This window comes from Mytilus galloprovincialis, chromosome 8 (assembly GCF_965363235.1).
Source record: "Mytilus galloprovincialis chromosome 8, xbMytGall1.hap1.1, whole genome shotgun sequence".
Lineage (NCBI taxonomy): Eukaryota > Metazoa > Mollusca > Bivalvia > Mytilida > Mytilidae > Mytilus > Mytilus galloprovincialis.
In genome coordinates this window covers 18,076,416-18,097,664 of record NC_134845.1, presented here as the reverse complement: position 1 = coordinate 18,097,664, position 21,249 = coordinate 18,076,416, and the positions used below count along the sequence as shown (strand labels likewise).

Here is a 21,249-nt window from a genome sequence, read left to right as displayed (position 1 = left end):
GTCAATGAGTTCCGTCCCTGTAACAATACTTTTCCGTATTTATACATGTACAGTAGAAAAAAGCGTAAAAATGCAGGTATCTAATTTTTATTTGAAAGCACTGAGAGCAATTTCCCCTTCTTCAATTTGCTGTTTCCGGTTCATATACATATATACAATAGAAAAAAAACATATTTAGTTGTTTCATTATTTGATCTTTAGATGCGATGTATGTCATATCTAAAATTTGATTTAGGCTGTCGAAAGTTTCAACCAGATGTTGAGATGGATTTCTATCCGTCCATTTTCCTGACTGATCTTAAAGTTCTGTCTTCGAAAAGAGGTTTGTACTAAATAAAGTTGTTTTAAACTTAATTGGATATCACTTATCCTTAAGAATGAATGTTAGGGATGTTCGAATACATATATAGAATTTGCATATTTTAACAGCATTGATCATGAATTGAAGTTTTTTGTCCAGCGTCCATATCTTATCAACGGTGGGCTTTGAGTAAAACAATATACATTTTAGACAGCTCCTGCACAGCCTATTAAAGATTTTCTTGGTGTTATTACATACAAAATATATTTATTAGAACAGCTTATATAGTAAACAGGATTTAAACAATTTCATTTTCATTCACTAGATAGTGTTTCTCAGTAGGAAGTTTTTCGAACTATGAAGTCTTCTGTTTGTTGGTAAGTTATTTCAATTATACTACATAGAATCCAAATAAAATAGCCACAATCGTCGTTAATATTGAAAAAAATAAACTTTTATAAAAGACCTGACGAAATATTTATTTCTAAAGCATAATAACTCGTATTTATAAAAGGATTCAGATAACACTGCCTTGTGTACTGAGAATAGTTAGTTACATAATAAAAGCCACGATGGCACTTATGTTTTGACAGGCGTTCTCCGTTAGATAGCAACATGTAAGTGGTTATATACAGGGCTAAAACCACAATTGAATCATAATTTGTATATAATTGTCTCAAATTTAGAAAACAATGTTAGATGTTCTAATTTGCGTTATATGATCTATATACATATAAGTTACAACATCCAGGTGTTGTTTTTTTTGTTTTTTTTTTAGTTCGGTGAGCTCTGTGTGAACTTACTACCCGCTGTGACCCAATTATAAAAAAAAAACTTGTAAGGGAATTTCCAGATATATTTATAGAAAAAGGTAAGCCATCCTCTATTAATAATTTAACGATTGCAGGGATTTTCTTACTATCTTTTACCGATTGTTAATCTCTTTTTTTCTACTTTTCTAACCTTTGTTTACATAGTAATCAATATCAATATAAACTAAAGAGTATTTGGTTGGATGTTTATTGAAACGGCTATATACAACCTACTTAGTTTTTAAAAGTGAAACAAGGGTTTTAAGAAAATGTCACTCAGAGTACGCAGTATACATTTTAGAATTCGAAAATCATTTTAATAGTAAACACTGTTTCTCAAGAAAGTTCCTTTAATTTACTTAGTCCACATTTTATAGCACTGAACAGTAATAATAATGATAATAATGATCAATTCTTTATTTAAAGACGGTTAACACAGTTAGTTACAATTACTAATCGTCCCTGAGGCCCTCATATACAATACAAGTAAAAATAAATGAAATAATAATAAGAGAAAAAAAAAGCAGACATACAACATGTTAACACAATCGTATAGACATAATAGTCAATGTACGTGTTCAATGATTAAAACATATAAAACAGTTACAGATTGCATGTAGTAAATAGATATAATATATAAATCATCAAAATCATACATTCTGAAAAAAGAGTAATAGTTGCAATCATTTTAAGACTGAACATTGGGACTGTCTCAAGTATTGTTTAATAATTTGTTTAAAAGAATAAGTGGTTTGTACTTTACGCATTTCATATGGTAGTCCGTTCCATAAAACATATCCAGAATAAGCAAAAGATTTTTTAAACAGTCCAGATTTTGGCTTTAGAACTATCAAATTACCTTGAGTCCCCTAAAGCATAAGGATTATTAACAGATACGAGTTGAAACTTTTGAAATAGGTATGGTAGTGCTTCTTTCCGCATACTTTTAAATATCAATAAATATTTGTGGTATTTGATTCTGTTTTCTACTATCATCCATCCTAGTTCTTTAAATAAGGGGGCTGATGGGGATAATGGGTCTGCATCAAGAATTTATCTTGCTGCTCTTTTTTGAAGTTTTAATATACTTACTATCCCTTCATTTTTACATTCTCCGTAAACCATACAGCAGTAATCGATTAAGGCAGAATATACCCATTATAATATGCTTTCCTGGCATTAATATCTAAATATTTCTTTAATTTAGAAAGAAGGTATATTCTTGATGAAATGCTAGCACAAATTTGATCAATTTGATTTGTCAAGCTTAGTTTGCTGTCAATTTTAACACATAATAGTTACGATGGCATATCTGTATATATGGTCTCCAAACGATGACCAAAATTAAAGAGATAAACCTCGTAATAGTAGACCCCACTAGAATTTGGTGTGTTCGCGTTGAATTTTGTGATCTATCATTTGTTTCTTTTTCATTTTAAGCCATTGCGTTGTCAGTTTATTTTCGATATGAGTTTGGCTGTTTCTCTGGTACCTTTTGCCCCTCTTTTATACTAATTCTTATTTGATTTGGATATATACAAAACGTTCTTGGTCCATTGATATATTTTTCGGCCTTGAATTCCAATGTTTGACAAAGTATAAATTATTATATTTTGTATGTGTGATAGGTAGTCGCTAAAGACGAGTTATGAAGAGGATGTCGAAGATTACAATTGTAGAGAAGCAACTCACAAGTTTTATATCAACGAAAACAAAATCAAGGCTAACACTGTCAAAAAATGGTGGAAACGAACAAAAGAGAGAGGAGGCTAACATCTTTTTGGTCGCAATTTTTGTGGTGTTGTTTACGCCGCATTGGATGTTGGAGGTTGCTACGACTGGGTTCATCCGGGAGTTAAGGTAGTTTCAACTCCGAGGCACATGATACGCTATGGCCAAGCCTTAGATAATGCAGAAGAAAAAGACGAAAATCCATTCCAATATTTTGTAAACCGATGATGTGTAACAAACTGTTATTTAAAAAAAAAAACGTTAGTATTGAATATGTCGAAGCGTAATTGTGAGTTTCATATCTACATATTGAAGTTAAGATATCCTTACAAATCTTTCCTTCGAAAATTTTACACACAATTGTCGTAAAAGCTAATCACAACGATATCCTCTTCCCCTCGAGTGTGATATGCCGAATTACATTATTACCGGGTTTGTTAACTTCAAAAGGGGGGTTATAAGTTTCTTTTTTTTCTTCTGAGTCAAACACTTTTTCAACGGTATCAATCAGATTTGTTTTCGATATTTAACACTATAAGGTATAGGGAGAATCTGGATTTAGATCAAAAGAATATTTCTTTTTGTCATTTGTTAACCAGAATGTTTTTTTTTATATTTTAAGAAAAAAAGTGAAGTGTTCGTTCCCTCGCATGTGCAACATGACAGGTGCCTCGTGTGAAGCACGATCTGCCTACACTTCCTGAACTACTGGTATCAACTGTTGTTTTTTGTGTTGACTTGAGTTATCTTAGTCTCTTTGTGTATATCTTCGCGATATTTCTTGTTTACATATATTTATGAGAAGATGAACTAGTAAATAGGATTTAGACAAATTTCTTCTCAGTATATATTTGAAAAATTGTAAAAGTATGATTGTACGATTAAATCATAAATGTCTATTTTTAATATCTGTAAATGCCAAGAAGAGATAGATTTAAGGAAACCGAATGTACGTTTAAAACGGTGAATCTATTTATAAATAGAGGTTATCATCTCGCTCATGTTGTAATAAGGACCCATAAACGTAAGTATGTTTTATTTATTATTTGACGAATTAAGGACTTAAAATAATCTTGCAACTGTTAAGATATAAACATTTATGTAGTTCAACATAATTTATGTCCATATGTTCGTTTTATATTGTAATCTATTTTCTTTTTTCAAATCTTCTATGTTGTACGAATGGATTGTATTTTAGTATATGCACTTGTGTTGTGCTGTTGTACCATTGTTCCAGTTTAGGTGCCTTCAAACATGATTAATCCCGCAACACTCTGTATGTGCATATATCAAGTCAGGATCATAAAAACAATGGCTGTCGTTTGTTGCTGAATATTTGTTTTTCTTCATTACTCTGTACATAATCAGGATATTTGTGTTCTCGACTGAATCGCTTTACTTTTTTGTTTCGATGGCTTATATAGCTGACTATGCGTTATGGGTTAAACCTATAAATTAGTTGGTCGCTGTTAGAGAATTATCTTATGCATGTTATTGGCAATGATACCACATCTTATTATTTTTATAATTATAAAGACTATATTGTGCATTTTTTAAAAACACTTATACGAAGGATATTCTTATATTTCTCTCCTTTTACGGACAACCTCATAAGTTGTTTGACTTTCATGGAATATCTGCTTCTCAATTGTCGTAAAAGCTAATCACAATGCTGTCCTCTTCTCCTCGTGTGTGATATGCCGAAATACATTTATCACCGGGTTTGTTAACTTAAAAAGGGGGGTTATTAGTTGGTGATTTTTTTCTTCTAAGTCAAACATTTTATTTGTTTTTTCAACGGTATCAATCAGATTTTTTTCTCTCAATATTTAACACTATAAGGTAAAGGGAGAATCTGGATTCAGATCAAAAGAATAATTTCTTTTTGTCATCTGCTAAACCAGAATGTTTATTTATATTTTTAGAAAACAAAACATAACCCTCCTTTGAAGTTAAGTGTTCGTTACCTTACATGTGCAACATGACAGGTGCCTCGTGTGAAGCCCGATCTGCCTACACTTCCTGAACTACTGGTATCAACTGTTGTTTTGTCGTTTTGTCGTTTTGCCCATTTGTCGTTTCATCCATCGTTGTCAGTTTGCAATCGAGTTATAAGTTTTAAAAATGTCCCTTTGATACCAGCAGATATTATTATTTTGATAAATGTTTCTTTTCAAATCTTGTTTTTCGTATTTGCTGTCTTTTTGTATTACATTGCATTAACACTTTTTAACGTTGGTATCAATGGACATCAATACGTCTCGAGCAATTTATCTTTGTTTTCTGAGAATGTGCAGTTTACTATCCATATCCGTATACTGATAAATATTTAAAGAAAAAATAGTAATATGCTAACCTAGTCTCTTTGTTTATATCTTCTCGATATTTCTTCTTTAAATATTTTCATGAGAAGATGAACTAGTATATAGGATTTGGACAAATTCCTTCTCAATATAATTTTTTTATATCTGAAAAATTGTAAAAGTATGATTGTATGATTAAACATTAATATCTATTTTTAATATCTGTAACTTCCAAGAAGAGATAGGTTTAAGAAAATCGAAAGTACTTTTAAAGACGTTGAATCTATTTATAAATATAGGTTATTATCTCGCTCATGTTGTAATAAGGATTCATAAACGTAAGTATGTTTTATTCATTAATTGACGAATTAAGGACTTAAAATAATCTTGCAACTGTAAAAATATAAACATTTCTGTAGTTCAACATAATTTATGTCCTTACGTTCGTTTTATATTGTTATCTTCTTTCTTTTTTTCAAACCTTCTATGTTGCACGCATTGTTTGTATTTTTAAAAGTATATTCACTTGTGTTGCGCTGTTGTACCATTGTTCCAGTTTAGGTGCCTTCAAACATAATTTATCCCGCAGCACTCTGTATGTGCCAGTCCAAAGCCCGGAGCATGAAAACAATGTCTGTCGTTTGTTGCTGAATATATGTTTTTTCTTTATTGTTTTGTACATTATCAGGATATTTGTTTTCTCGTCTAAATTGCTTTACTTTTTTGTTTCGATGGCTTATATACCTGACTATGCGTTATGGGTTAAACTTAGAAATTAGTTGGTCGCTGTAAGACATTTGTCTTATGTATGTAATTGGCAATCATACCACATCTTATTATTTTTATAATTATAAAGACTATATTATGCATTTTTTAAAAACACTTACACGAAAGATATTTTTAACTAAACTTAAAATGCTATCGAATTTCGAGCGTCGTTAGGGACGACATCAAAAGATCAATGTAGGATAAAAAAAAACTTAAATTAAATAGTTTGGGCAGGGGTTTGAAGTGCTGCAAGTTTTGGCTATCCGACATTGATTTATACATATATCCATATAGGACAATCGATGTTTCGCAAATTAAGTTAAGAGGGGGTGGGCGTCAGTGAAAAAACTATGTGAATTTAAGTTTTTTTTATCCTTCATTGAACTGTTGATGTCGTCCCTATATAATAAGGTACTCAATTCAACAATTTCTTAAAAATGCCAAGATAAAAATATTGTGGAAATGGTTAAACCACAAATCAACGTGTTCAATGTTCAAAAAGACTTTTCCGAATCCACGTAATCAAAAATCCACGTAATCAAAAATCCACGAAGATACAATTTTCCTCAATCCACGAATATTGAAACCCACAAAAATAAATGAATTCCCAGTTATTTGAATTTAAGTAATAATTATTTATTGTTTGACAATTTAAAAAGGGATATTGACTGTAAAGACAAGAGTAATAAAAGGCTGCATTTAAAACAAACTGTAATTAAATGTTTTACTTGCGCCCAGTTTGAACACCTATTATGTGTTTCGATAGGAAAACCATATCTTGCTTAGAAAATAATATAAGTACTTGCTTATTATGTCGACTGGGGTTAAATTAAATAAGAAGCATATCCGCACGTTGAACATTCATATCTGAATACTAGTAATTAATTTTTTCTATTTTTCACGTTAATATAAAAAAAAAGAAGATGTGGTTGCCTATGATACAACCCCACCATGAGACCAAAATGACACAGAAATTAACAATTATAGGTAACCGTACGGCCTTCAACAATGAACAAAGCCCATACCACATATTCATCTATAAAAGGCCCCGAAATGACAATGTGAAACAATTGAAACGAGAAAACTAACGGCCTTATTTATATAAAAAAAATTAACGAAAAAACAATTATGTCACACATAAACAAACGACAACTACTAAATTACAGGCTCCTGACTTGGGACAGGCACATACATACATAATGTGGCGGGGTTTAACATATTAGCGGGATCCCAACCCCCCCCCCCCCTCAACTAGGACAGCAGTATAACAGAACGAACTATAAAAATCAGTTGAAAAAGGCTTAACTCATCAAATGGACAAGTAGACGTGACGTGGGCTACTTGTACATCCCAACAACAAAAGGACACTAGGAACAGATCTGGGAGTACTTGCAGTGAACTGATAGCTAATGCAAAGCCACTAACAACTAATTTTAAAAATCATGCATCAAAGTCTAAATTGTCAATCTGCACACATCCAACATCCAATTGATTTAGTGTAAAGACGTCATAAACAGTCAGAGAAAAACATGAAATTGTGCAATGCCGAAATACAGGTATCGACAGATTGCAGGTCCATGAATGTCTATATGTATACAATATACTTGTAATATTTAATTTTCTTTTAATTTACTGATAACTAAATCAATAATTATTCTTATAAAAACAATATTCAATGATCTTATTATAGTGTTGAATTGGTAACCATTTAGAAGAAGTTTATTTAAAGGAGGGATAAGATCATTTCTAAATTTCAAGGCACGATTAACAACATTTCCGTAGAAATGAACATCTTTAAGATTCGTTGAGATTTCTTCGCATGATATTATAATGATGATTGAAATATTACATGGAGTATATGTTTACGAGAAAGCAGTACTGCGACACCAAATCTGTTTAAAAGATATCTGAAGGTCAACATATACGGTCGTCAATTATATCTGAAGGTCAACATATACGGTCGCCAATGATATCTGAAGGTCAACATATACGGTCGTCAATGATATCTGAAGGTCAACATATATGGTCGTCAATGATATCTGAAGGTCAACATATATGGTCGTCAATGATATCTGATGGTCAACATATATGGTCGTCAATGATATCTGAAGGTCAACATATATGGTCGTCAATGATATATGAAGGTCAACATATATGGTCGTCAATGATATATGAAGGTCAACATATATGGTCGTCAATGATAGATAAGTGTCTATACAATATGGCATGTCTCTAATCGCTTCGAATGTGAAAGGAAAATATATTCAATGGAAACTTACAAAGAACTTCTATAAACAGAGAATTTTCAATATAGCAAAAAAAAACCAAAAAACCACATCAAAATATAAGAACAGATAATCATATCCGGGTTTTAAATTTTGGACAGGCACCTGAAAATGTGGCAAGGATAACATAGTGAATTTAGATCACAAACTTCGATCATTTAAATAACAAAAGGAACACATAAAAACGTATGATAAAATCAGTTCAAAAAGTACTTACATGTACTTTGAATTGCAATCAGTTCTACTCCCATCTACCAATGCATATAGTTATCAGTAATTCAACTTTATGTTATAGTTGAATTAAATACAGTATGGGATCCAATATGTCTGTAATGTATGTATGGACAGCAGACGAGGACAGCTGGGGACATGCTTCGCTGTCATTGAATGACAATAGTACTTATATAAGTTGGTGGCCGACTGAAGATAAATCTAAAAATAGAATGAAAAAGAAAAAGGTATACATTTATCACATTTATTCTAACTGTATTTTAAAATTATAGCCAGTTAAAACAATCTCTATGAATGGCAATGGAAGAAACAATTACTACTAAAATTTTGGTGTCAAGAATTTTCTCTAAAAGGGCGCATTTGCAGTGGTATATTTATTTTGGATAATATGAAACCCATCGGTTTATTTAATAGTTTATATTTTAAAGATCTTGTAATCACGAATATCCTTTAAGGGGGCTCCTGGGTATAAATCTTTTTTTTTTTTCTAATATAGGATTTCGCTATATATTTTTATGAATGAACTTTATCATATACTTAAAAGAAAAATGAAATAAAAAAAATGGGGTCACCGTTCATTTAAGCTCACAATCTGCCTCCGAAAGAAGCAAACATTTTTGTTAATGTCCTTTTTTCATGTTGAACTAATAGGAGAAATAGAGGTAAGATCGAAATAAAAAAATAACCTAATTACAGAAATCGCTAAAATTTTACAATTATTTAGTTTAGGTACAGCTTATATGAAAACAATAATAAAAAATATAGGTCACCGATGAGTTAAAAAAGATATTTCAAATTTAATGCAAAAAAAATGGCATTTTGCACCAAAGGGAGATAATTTGGAGCTTTTTCAATTGATATTAACATTTCAAAAGTCATCTGGGGCCAAACTGAATCGATTTTTTGGGTTCATTTTGTTACCATATCATAAAGTAATAACTAATAGTGTAATAAATAAAATTTGTAATGAAAAAATAAAGGTTCATTTTTTTTGCTGAAATTTTTGTACCCACGAGCCACCTTAACATGAAAAAATGGTAATTTGCCACAAATTGTCATATAATGACTTCCTTCACCAATTCTGAAATAAAATGTTCTGAAAGGATATGTATTTTCTGTTTAAATATTCCGCCTATAAATATTTGATAAAAATCTCTTTAAAACAATGAGTAATGTTCTAATCTATTGACCAACAAATTTAATGAAAATCGATTTTTGATTACATAACTTGGTTATATCAATTATATATAGAAATTCTTCGACAGTATAAAAGTTTTTGTAAATTACTTGAATTTTATTGAGTTTATAAAGGTAATATGATATCTTATAATGTAATAATATAGTATTATATAGCTGTACAAAAAAAAATAACGAAAATACCGAACTCCGATGAAAATTAAAAACCGAATGTCCCTAATAAATGCCAAATTTAAAAGCTCACCAACATCAAACGAATGGATAAAAACTGTCAAATTCCTTACTTGGTACAGGTATTTTCTCATGTAGAAAACCATGATTAAACCTGGTTTTTTAACTCACTTCATGACAGGCGCATTAAATTCCATTATATTTACAATGATGTGCGAACAAAACAAACAGATATAAAGATTGGACCGTTGGTTTTCCCGTTTGACTCGTTGTACGCTAGGAATTTGTGGGGCCCTTTAAAGCTTGAAGTTCGGTGTGAGCCTAGGCTCCGTGTTGAAGATCGAACCTTGACCAATATTGGTTTACTTTTATAAATTGTGACTTGGATGGAGAGTTGTCTCATTGGCACTCATACAACAATTTCCTATATCTATATAAAAGATAAAAATGTCAAACATAGGGACACAACAGTAAATATTCTGTTATAATCTTAATAACTATAAAAAAAAAATATATGTAACCAAGAAACACAAAACAAAAGTATAAACAATGCACATATTAAGCAAAAATGAAAGACAAGAATAAAAATAATGTTTGTTGGTGCTTGTTTTTGTAGCATTTAATCTGTTGTTCCTCTGATAGTTGATGTGTTTCCCTTGTTATTTTGGTTTGTGACCCTGATTTGTTTTCGCTTAATCGATTTATGACTATTGAACAGCGGTATACTACTGTTGCCTTCATTTATTCATTTAATTTATAGGATCGTCCCATCCAATATATAAGAATTGTATATATAGTATGATATATATAGTATATAAGCCATCTAGCTAATTTCAAATTAAATACGATGTTTCATAAAGAATAAGATATATGTTATTTCTTCAAAACTTTGTACTGTATGGCTTTATAACTATTTTTGATCTGCGCGTCACTTATCTATAATTTAAAAATAACGATGTCCAATTTGTTAGCTGTCATGGGGTAAAAACGACAAACCAAAGAATTTAACTTTATATTTAGCTAATATATGAGAATGGTGTTGATTAAAAATTACACCACTACAGACTCTTTTGTTTTCCACATAATTAATATTGCCAATAATTAACAAATTCCGCGTCGAATCCGATACCGATACCAATAGAATATTCACCTGTTACCTATACCTTATCTGTACGTTCCGCATCTTAAAGGCGCACCACAAACGGTGTATTTAAGATTTGCTATATACACGGGTCATAATCACAGGGTTGACACTACTGAATTATATCATTGTCATATTGTTTCCTATTGTAGTATTTTAATCAGTATGACTTTAGAAGATGACAATACGAAAACTAGAAATCTAGACTTAAAATAAGGCGTATAGGTACAGTTTCCAATTTGTTAGCCGGTCTGACGCAAAACAGCGAAACAAAAAATTCAACTTTATTTATAACTAATATTTGACAATGCTCGTTTACAGGCCCTTTTGTTTTTCAAATAGTTAATATTATCAATAATTGGCAAGTTTCAAGTCGACGGTTTCAAACTGAAAGATTTTGAAAGTAGAGAAAACTGTGCATCTTATAATCAGCATGACTTTATCAAATGACAATATCAATACTAAATATCCAGGCTAAAATAAGGCTTACGCATAGTTATATACTTTAATTCAGTCACGGACCAGCGATTTCACGGGTGTGTTCTTGTAAGACTTATGTAGACGAAACATTATGCGCTAAAATTGTTTTTCGTATTCGTTGCACAATGTATGTTCATAGCACTTCTGTTAATAATTATAAGACCTTTTCAACAATTGTCTACACCTACAGTTAAGCACTACGACAGGTAAGTTATGAGGGGTCGTCTCAAAAATAAAAATTGTAAATATATATAATACTATTGATCGCTATAAGTTTTATTGCTTGAAATTTATTTGATTGACAATGATACAACTTTCCAACAGAGTCCAAATGACATGGATTTTTAAATTCAGAATGAAGAAAAAGATCAACTTTACGTTAAAAAAAAGAAGAAAAAAAACAAAACAAAAAACAAAATCACCAAAAATAGCGATCTCTGATCGACTTAAAAGGAATCAAATAAGAAGGAGAAGCATAATGTCAAAATATCACATCATTAACTAAAATTTCCACCGTGTGAAGGCCGTACAAATTATCTACATTTTCAGGACTTGGTTCAGGCGCACAAAACATGGGACGGGGTTTTACTAGTTTAATTGAATCAAAAACCTCCCTTATGCGTGGTCATAGACGAAGAAAAAAGAAAAGATTAAATGAGAACTGGGGAATGGCTCTTTGATAAAGGGACAACTTTTTTCCGGAACACGGGCAATTATATTGTACAATCAGTTCGTGAGGACGACCATGTAATTAAATGAGGGATAATCTACAATGTAAGTCATTGGACTCTCAACCCCTGCTTAGCTCTATCCAAAAAGAATTTGCAATGACAAAGCTCTATAATAACTAGCATGTGGAATTATAAATTCCGTACGCAGGTATGTACTGCTTAAATGTTGATACACGCCCCCGTTATTCATGAACATGATGAAGGAAATACACCAACTTTAACAAGGTATCTTGAATCGTTGTAGTCCCTCATTGATAAAAATGGCGATGTGATCGTTTCCTTCGACCTTTGAAATCAATATGTTTTATTCAATGTTCATGAAAAAGTTAATAGTACATTTTTTTCTAATTTGATAAATATACAGCAAAACATGACGTGTTTTTCTACATTCATGAACATTTGATAAATATGAGTTATATGTAATTATTGAATAGAATGCATAAATTTAAATGACATTTTTATAATACAGAAATTACAAATAATTCAACATAATACAGCTTGTGTTTAGCTTGTAAAACAAAACAAAATATGTATTTCTTTCGAAAGGAAAATTACGTCCACAAATCCTAATTTGAGCAAATATCTGAAATTTCTACCTCATTTTACTCAAAAATTAGCACATGAAGGTATTTTTTTATTACATATTTGATTTAATCAGGTACATAATAGCCTATATGATAATGTTCATCAAAATTTCAATACGGAATTAAAACTGTATCGTATGCCCTTAAATTATAATCCTGGTACCTTTGATAACTATCATTTACTTTGATTAGATATCTCAGTTAGTATCTTAGATCCTTTAAAAAGGAGCAAAAAATACCAGAGGGACATTCAAACTTATAGATTGAAAATATGCATACAACGTCATGGTTAAAAATGAAAAAGACAAACAGACAAACAATAGTAGACAACACACAACATAGAAACCAAAAGACTAAGCAACACGAATCCAACCAAAAACTGGAGGTGATCTTAGGTGCTCCGGACAAGAAAGCAGATCATTCTCCACATGTGGCACCCGTCGTGTTGTTCATGTTATTACATACCCGGCATATAGTCTAGTTCGGTAGGTCACATTAGCAGAAAGGGGACGAGATTGTAGTTACGACATTAGGAACCCATACCATCTGACTTTCTGGCTTTAGGGTTGCTTTACAAAGCTTTTTAGCTTTGTTTTGTTACTTTTATTGTCTCCTATATAACTGATCACTAAAAATTTGTTGGTATGTGATATTGATTTTTTTTTGCAGTCAGAGGGAAGAACCAAAGAGCTTTTACCAGTTGATTATGCGGATGAAAGAGACAATTTCACAGGTCGCGAATATACTCATCGATTCTCTATAAGGAATGGTGCTATAAATGTAGAAAAAATACGGAAATGATGGAAGAATATTAAAGATAAGGGAGGATACCATTTCCTGTTTAACAATTGTTGTGATGCATTTGTACAGGCTCTTCGGGAGGGAGGCATTACAATAGAGATGTCCCTCATTAGAAAACCTGAGGATATGGTTGGACTCGGGAAAAAACTAGAAAAGAAATGATTTCAGATGACGCCTTATACAAGATACGTTTATAATCTTTCAAGTTGCAATTGAACGTTTTTAAGTTACAGGTCTATATTATAAAAATTAATATACAAAACGTATTGCAATCTGTTTCTCATGATATACTTAAAGTTACCACATTTCAATATTCTTGAAATAGACTCAACATAAAAGTTGTTTTAACATTTTCGACGCAATTAGAATATCTTAACAATTTAAATCATTTATCTACTTGCAGTTGCAGGGCATTGATTTTAAAAAGTAACAACTAGGCAACATAAGAAGTGGGGCTTGTGAAAATTCTATGCATTAACCATACATGTAGAACTATTAGAAGGACATGATATTCTCAATGCTTTTTATTTTGCTCCGTTTTAGTTTTCAGTAATGAACTACAGAAGTTGCTTTCAAAACTACGCATACGAATTGCCGGAACAAAATATAGCCTGATCAGTTGCGTGAGATTCGGAGATCTGGATACTTGCTTATTGACTGAATGGTGGTGGATGCAAAATGTAATAAAGCTAAAATTATCTAAACTAATGAAACGGACACAGCTTAAACTACACGAGGCTATAAGACTTATAGCAAAACAACTGTTCCTGCATGCAAATGATATTTGCAAATCTGGACCCCTAAAAAGGATCAAGTAAAAATTAAACATAAACACAGACAACACAAATGACCAAATCGCAATAATAAATACACGCAATAATTTGTGATTTTATAGTAATTTATAACTTATTGTATTAAAAAAGAAGTTTATCAACTTGTCCAAAACATCCATATAAGTCATTTACTGACCGCATCCAGATTTATAACCATCTTTTCCTGGATATAGAAAAACTTCCAAAGCTTATTTGTGTCAAAGGTCTGCGCATGAATCTTTTTTTCATTAAAGTGAATCGTCTAAAAGAAATAATACATTGTTACAAATGCTGGCATATCACTGATCTAATCCAACTTTCAAAATGCACCCCTCATGATACTTTTTTTTCAAATGATAGCAAATATATATGGAAATTGAGTTTCAGTTGTTTAAAAGCAGTACACTTATAAGTCTCCTTTTTAGTTGAACATACTTATACACCACAAGACAAACAAATAAAATATGTGAGACAAGAAAACAAATTAAGTATCAGACCCTTTATATTTGAAACATATTTTATGGTAGTTTTTAGTGAAGAGATAATTTCAAATGATTAAGCTTTGTAATGTTAAATAAAAAGAAACATTATGTCATCCATTTATACACCGAATCACTTACTTCTTGTCATCGGATTGGCAGGTTGAAGTGCATTATGTGATGTAACTGACATATGATTGGAGGAACACATTAGTCACATTTTAAAAATAATTATCATTTTCAAATGGTCTTAGCACTTCATTTACCTCAAAGCGTGGTGTTAAACAAGATGAATGATGATGTAAAAGATTAAATTGTTTTTACTGTGTTAGAGTTAGAGTTGGCTATGTGTTTGTGAATTGTTTATGATATGCTGATGATATTCAATTGTATTACCATCAGAAAGCAAAACTGGTTTACAAATCAGCCTCAATATTCTTGGTACATATTGTTCAGCTTGAAAACAACACATTGATTTTGTAAAAATGGCTATATTCATAATGACAGTGTAAAAAAAACGTCTTAAAATGTTGTTACTTGGGAATATTGTTAAAATGTAATGGCAATTAAGCTGTATCCTGACTTATGAAAAAGCTAGAAAACATGTTTAAAGGCTAAGAAATCAATTTAATAGAACAATCCTTAAAATAGATAGAAAATCTATTTCATTCAATAGTAAGTCTAATTTCACTTTATTGTAGTGAGGATTGGGAGTTTATGTTAATTTAGAACACATTTCAATTTTGGAAGAAAGCCTTATGATAACATAAACGGTGCCAATTTTTCTGCACACGATGCGTATTACAACATTACATGTCTCATCAGTGATGCTGGAGGCCAAATTATTTGAAAATCGAAAGCTTATAAGAAAGATGATGAGCTACAATCAACAAATGTAAAAACAAAAAAAAGTATAGTCAAAGCCGGGCAAGGAATCGGAGCTTTGCACAAGAGAGATTCCTTAATTTAAAATAATTTCGAACATTTTGTAACAGCAAAATTCATTTACAAACAAATCCGTTTTGTTCATGGCAGTACCAAAGTACTGGCTACTGGGCTAACAGTGCTAACAAATATACGGAAGTGTAAAAACACCCTCATATCTAAACCTTTTTTTGCAACTGAAAAAAGGAACCCTCTAGTCAAAGAAACTTTATATTCTATTTTAAACAATCTAGGATTTTTATGCCTAGCTGAGGGGAAATGTTTCATTATACACTATCTACCAATTTTTGTTGATCAAAAATCTAGAATGTACATAAACTACAATGATATTATTTTTTTTAAATTCAAATCAGTGTAATTCGTACGTTAAAGAACAAATAAGAAAGGTTATTCATTGCCAAGGGAAAGAGGATATGTAGGTTTTACCAACCAACTACCGAGTATGCAATGCATGTAAATCGAGTATGGTAGAAGATATAAAATACTTTTCTGAAGTGTGAAAAGTATTCCAACTATAGAATAAGTTTTAAAAGTAAAACATTAACATGATTAAATATACTTTCTATTTTCTGATAGAGTCGATGTGGTTCTGTATAAAATAGGAATTATTACAACTAAAATAAGAAAAGGCTCTTGCTTAATATGATAGTAAAGTTGTTCTTCTAATTGGACATTTGGAATATGAGTGCAAAGAGTAGTAAACTAAAGTCTTTATACTGCTGTAAAATTGCAGTGATTATGATTTAAGATTTAGCAGACGATTTTAACTGTTTTAAGATATGAATGACACCACTGGTTGTATATATGTCATCACAATATTTTTTCGGGATATATTTTACTGTAGAGAGAATAGAAGTCAGTCGAACACCTTGATGATCCAGCTATGAATTTTCTTTATGGGGAGTTTTGTGAAAATTTGGTAACAAGTATATATTGACTGTTGATTTTCTTGATTTTGTCTCTTTGTTAATACCAAACTAAAAAAGGGCAGAAATGTGATTTGTAAAATTTTATCTTTTGTAAATGATGTTAAAGAATACATAGGATTACCAGTTTGGTTGTTAATCAAAGCTCTTACTAGTGTTTGAAACATTCCAAGTAATTGTTTTTATAAATGAAAATAGTAAAATTATAGTCTTTATCTACTAGAACAACGACATATTTGTAATGCAAACAGAATATGTACCGACAACCTCCGTCTGAAATAGTGACAACTAGTCTATATACGATCCCTTTATTCCATTTGATCACAAGTGTTGGTGATACAAGGATGAAACACAGTAAATATATGTAGTTCATCTAACTATCTTTGCGGTAGAAACATTTTGTTCTTCCCTGGCCAGAATTCGAACGCAGGCCACTGAGATATATACATTAAGTCATAAGAAAATAACAAACAGTAAATCAATCAAAAAAGACTTCCGACATACTATCATAAATATAAAGAACTAAAAAATCACAAAAGGACCATGTTTATACATGTTAAAAGTATTTTATGAATAAAACATTAATTTAAATATAATTTCTACATTACAACATGTTTTTACGTGTGTAAACAAAAAAATAAAGGAAACTACATAATTGAAGAACCGTATTCTCATGACACATAGTACTACGGAGTTTTGGAAATCTCGCATAAATTATCAAAATCAACATTTGAAAGACTGGCTTCAGCATACATGTCATGTCTATTATCAGAAAAAAAACCTGGTTCCTGAATGGATTATAAACCCTTGTGTTCGTGGTACATTGTAGTTTCTGAATGCATGATTGAATAGCTATGATACTTCAGACAAATTGTCCATTTTTTGTTTATATTGGTTGCGCTTAATGTCTCATAGTTTGTAGTTCAAATAAATATAAAAATACCTTTCCATACCTTCATTGTCATGAAAAAAATTGAAAGAATATAGTGAAAATAGTTGTATAAAGTTCGAGATTGCATCTTAGCTACGTAAGCGCGTTGATGTGTTTGCTATCCTGTGGTTTTTGTCGTTGACGAACTATGTCCGTTGAGGTTCTGCGGTTTTCATGATGTGACGACTATTACATTATTTGTTTGTGCGTATCTTTTTTATGAATGTTCTCGCGTATATTTCTGTTACGTAGTGTTTGTGCTGTATTTGTTTCACGTTGTTATACCGATATTTTTGTAACATTGTCATTAAGTGGTAGGATTATCTAGACATTAAACCAGGTTTACCCCACCATTTTCTCTTGAAATATCCTCTTCCAAATCAGCAATATGGCAGTTATTTATATAGGTCAAATAGTTCAATTCTATGTGTGTTGGCGTTTGTTTTTGTTGCACTTCTGAGTTCCCGTTTTTCGTTTATTTTCCATTTATAGCTGATGTGATTCACTTGGTTTTGGTTTGTAACCCGGATTTATTTTCTCTCAATCGATTTATATTTCTTAACAACGATATACTATTGTTGCCTGTTTTACCCAACTTTTATTTACGACAACTGCATACCTCAGTAATAACATTAACGGTACCAATCTTCCTGCACCAGATGCGCATTTCGACAATACATGTCTCTTCAGTGATGCTCGTGGCCAAACTATTTGAAATCCAAAGCTTATATAAAAGATGAAGAGCTATATATAATCCAAAAGGTCCAAAAAGTATAGCCAAATCCGTGAAAGGAATCAGAGCTTTGCATGAGGGAGATACATTCCTTATTTTATAATAATTTCTAGCAATTTGGAACAGCAAATTTTAATAACACAAACAAATCCGTACTTTCATGCCAGTACCGAAGTACTGGCTACTGGGTTGGTGATACCCTCGGGGACTTACAGCCCACCAGCAGAGGCATCGACCCAGTGGTAGTAATAACATTAACGGTACCAATTTTCCTGCACCAGATGCGCATTTCGACAATACATGTTTCTTCAGTGATGCTGACGTTATTTCAAGTTGATATGTTGGTAAAAATCTATATTTTGGTCCCGGATCACATCTCTCTTAGCTGTATGTTTGTAGCGAAGCCAAGGTTTCCAGTCATAACCTGACCAGTTGGACTATATTTGTATTTTGACTATGTGCATCAGCAATTTTGAGGTTTGGTATTAAGATCTTTGATGATAAAGGTCCCTGAACTCCTCTTGGTGACAATTTTTAACACTGTAATTTATTGTACTGTTTCTGCAACACTTATGGATGAAAAGTTGAAATTTCTATTCAATCCGTATAATGATATATGTTGCCACGTCTGTACAAACATCATGTGATCACTTGACTTTCCGCCAAGGCGTTTGCAAATCTTCATCTATCATACTACTATCAAATTCTCATTTTTAACTAAAGACGACTTTGTTGGATCTTTAGATCCAAGTTTGACAAAAAATTTCAAATTTTAAATGTTGTGGCCATTCATCCGGGTTGAGTTTCTTTGTTCAATCATCGTTCCTTAATACTATTGAATTATTCTGCACTATTAAAATTAGTTGTCAAAACTGATTGAAGCAACACCTTTGCGCACGTGAAATTAGCTGCAAATTTCTCAGCGCAGAAAAGAACTACTTTCTTTGTTGGCATATACATGCTTGTCTATGCAGGTATGCTACTTTGAAAACGTGAGGTTTTTGTTTAAATATTTGTGCAATTTCGCTAAGGACAAACAAATACTTCTCGTAAGTGGCGGATATAACATTTGCTCTTGGAAATATTCAGTTTCTGCTTTTTCATTATCTTCAAACTATTTATTTGTCTTTGTTATAAGTGTAATTAATATAGCCTGGTACGAAAGACTTCTTCTTGATAGTTTAGTTTAGTTTAAACATATTTATTTATAGTGGATTTGGAAACAAGTTATTGCAACGTATATCAATCCTTTTTCACTTAGTGTGTCTTCTTATATATGGTATTTGTACCTTATCATATTATCATAATATATGGAATTGATTAATTATAAGGGAGACAAATATTGACAAACCGGTAAAATAATAGTGTTGTAGCTCTATCAAAAGTTTATCTCCCTCAACAATGACATGAAACGTATGTTGTGTCAAAATCTAACATTTTATTCTTCCTAAGTACCTGAGTATCTTTTCTAAATATTATGTTTTTTTTAGATAGAGTTTGCATTGATAATTTTAATTTATAATAAGTATGCCATTCAATTGTAAAAACGATGTTTATTTGTTAACAAAATATGTTTCGAGGGATAGATTCCATAGTTTTCCGGCCTGTAAAGCAAGCATGCTTAATTTCTGCTTAATTAGTTTGTCATTTCTTCGAAAAAGAAAAAGAAACATCGCAGTTTTTGCCAGAAAATCTCCTTTTGTCAAAATTTATTGGTATCTGTTTGCCTGGTACTGTCACATAACTCTTTTGAAATAAATTGTTCATGTCAGGTGCGCATTTTCAATTTTCTTCTTTTGAAGTGTCGTTTTGCCTTTGATTCTTTTAGGGGCTTGTAAAAAAATTGGAAAACTTCAAAAATACAAGGGTTGTAGGAAACAAGAAATTTAAATAATTCAGATTTGATTTTTTTTTGTTTCAAATTCTATTGTAAAATACAGTTTGACATAATACTGATTTCAAGTGGTCTTCTTGCTTCCAATAGCATTTTATTACAATTTCATGCGATAATTCACACATTTGATAATCCATATAAAAACGTGTGTTATTAATTTTCATATATGCAATGTCATCCGTAAAACCTTTTTGATTTTGATAATAGATGTTCAATTCACTCGAATTCAACTAAAACATCTTAATTTACAAGAAGCTACGATGATCTAATTTAAAGATAGCTAAACCGTTCATTTGTATGACAGTCGCATACAATTCCTTTAAATTGACAACAATATGTCATCAAAAGAAACAGACATAATGATTAAAAATGGCAAAAATAGGGGTACAGCAGTCAACATTATGTCACTTAAAAAACAAACAAATAGGTTAACAAAGACAATCTAAAAAGCATATAGATTAAGCACATCAGCAAAAACGAATACAAAAATACAAACATTTACCATAGAACAATAACACAATGAGTGATTGTATAAGTACCGACCCATGTCAAATGGATATTTCCTAAATTCAGAATGTATTGAGTCGAAACTATAAACATTTGTTACTAGCATTTTAAAGATTTTTACGCACTAATGCAAGGAGAAGGATTGGTTCTAAAAATAAACACGATGTAATTTTCCTTTATGTATAAGAATTCAACCTGCCATTCGTACAATATGTTTGATTGTGCATGGTTTTCTGGCTGATTGACTGTGAATTTTAAAACATTATGTCATTATGTTTTATGCATTGTAATAATGTACCAAACTATGCGCCATTGGCTAATAATTCCTATAGTGTGTGGGCCAGTAAAATAGTATGTTCAGTTTTTATTTCGTTTTGCACTAGGTACCACTTCCTTGTAACTGAAAGCAACTATATATATATATGAGTAGATACACAGGTATAAAGGATTTGGACACAATTCGTCTTATTATCTTTAAAAGTTTTT

At 31.2% G+C, this 21,249-nt stretch overlaps 1 long non-coding RNA gene across 2 annotated transcripts; it reads left to right on the top strand.

The window, feature by feature from the left end:
- Positions 1-3,799: 3,799 nt before the first annotated feature.
- LOC143085223 (uncharacterized) lies at positions 3,800-14,487 on the top strand. Of its 2 annotated transcripts, none has more exons than XR_012981277.1 (3): positions 3,800-3,868; positions 8,496-8,658; positions 13,405-14,487. It is a non-coding gene; the product is annotated as an uncharacterized LOC143085223 (long non-coding RNA). The 2 variants fall into 2 exon arrangements; XR_012981276.1 differs by lacking the exon at positions 3,800-3,868 and adding an exon at positions 5,441-5,485.
- Positions 14,488-21,249: the final 6,762 nt, after the last annotated feature.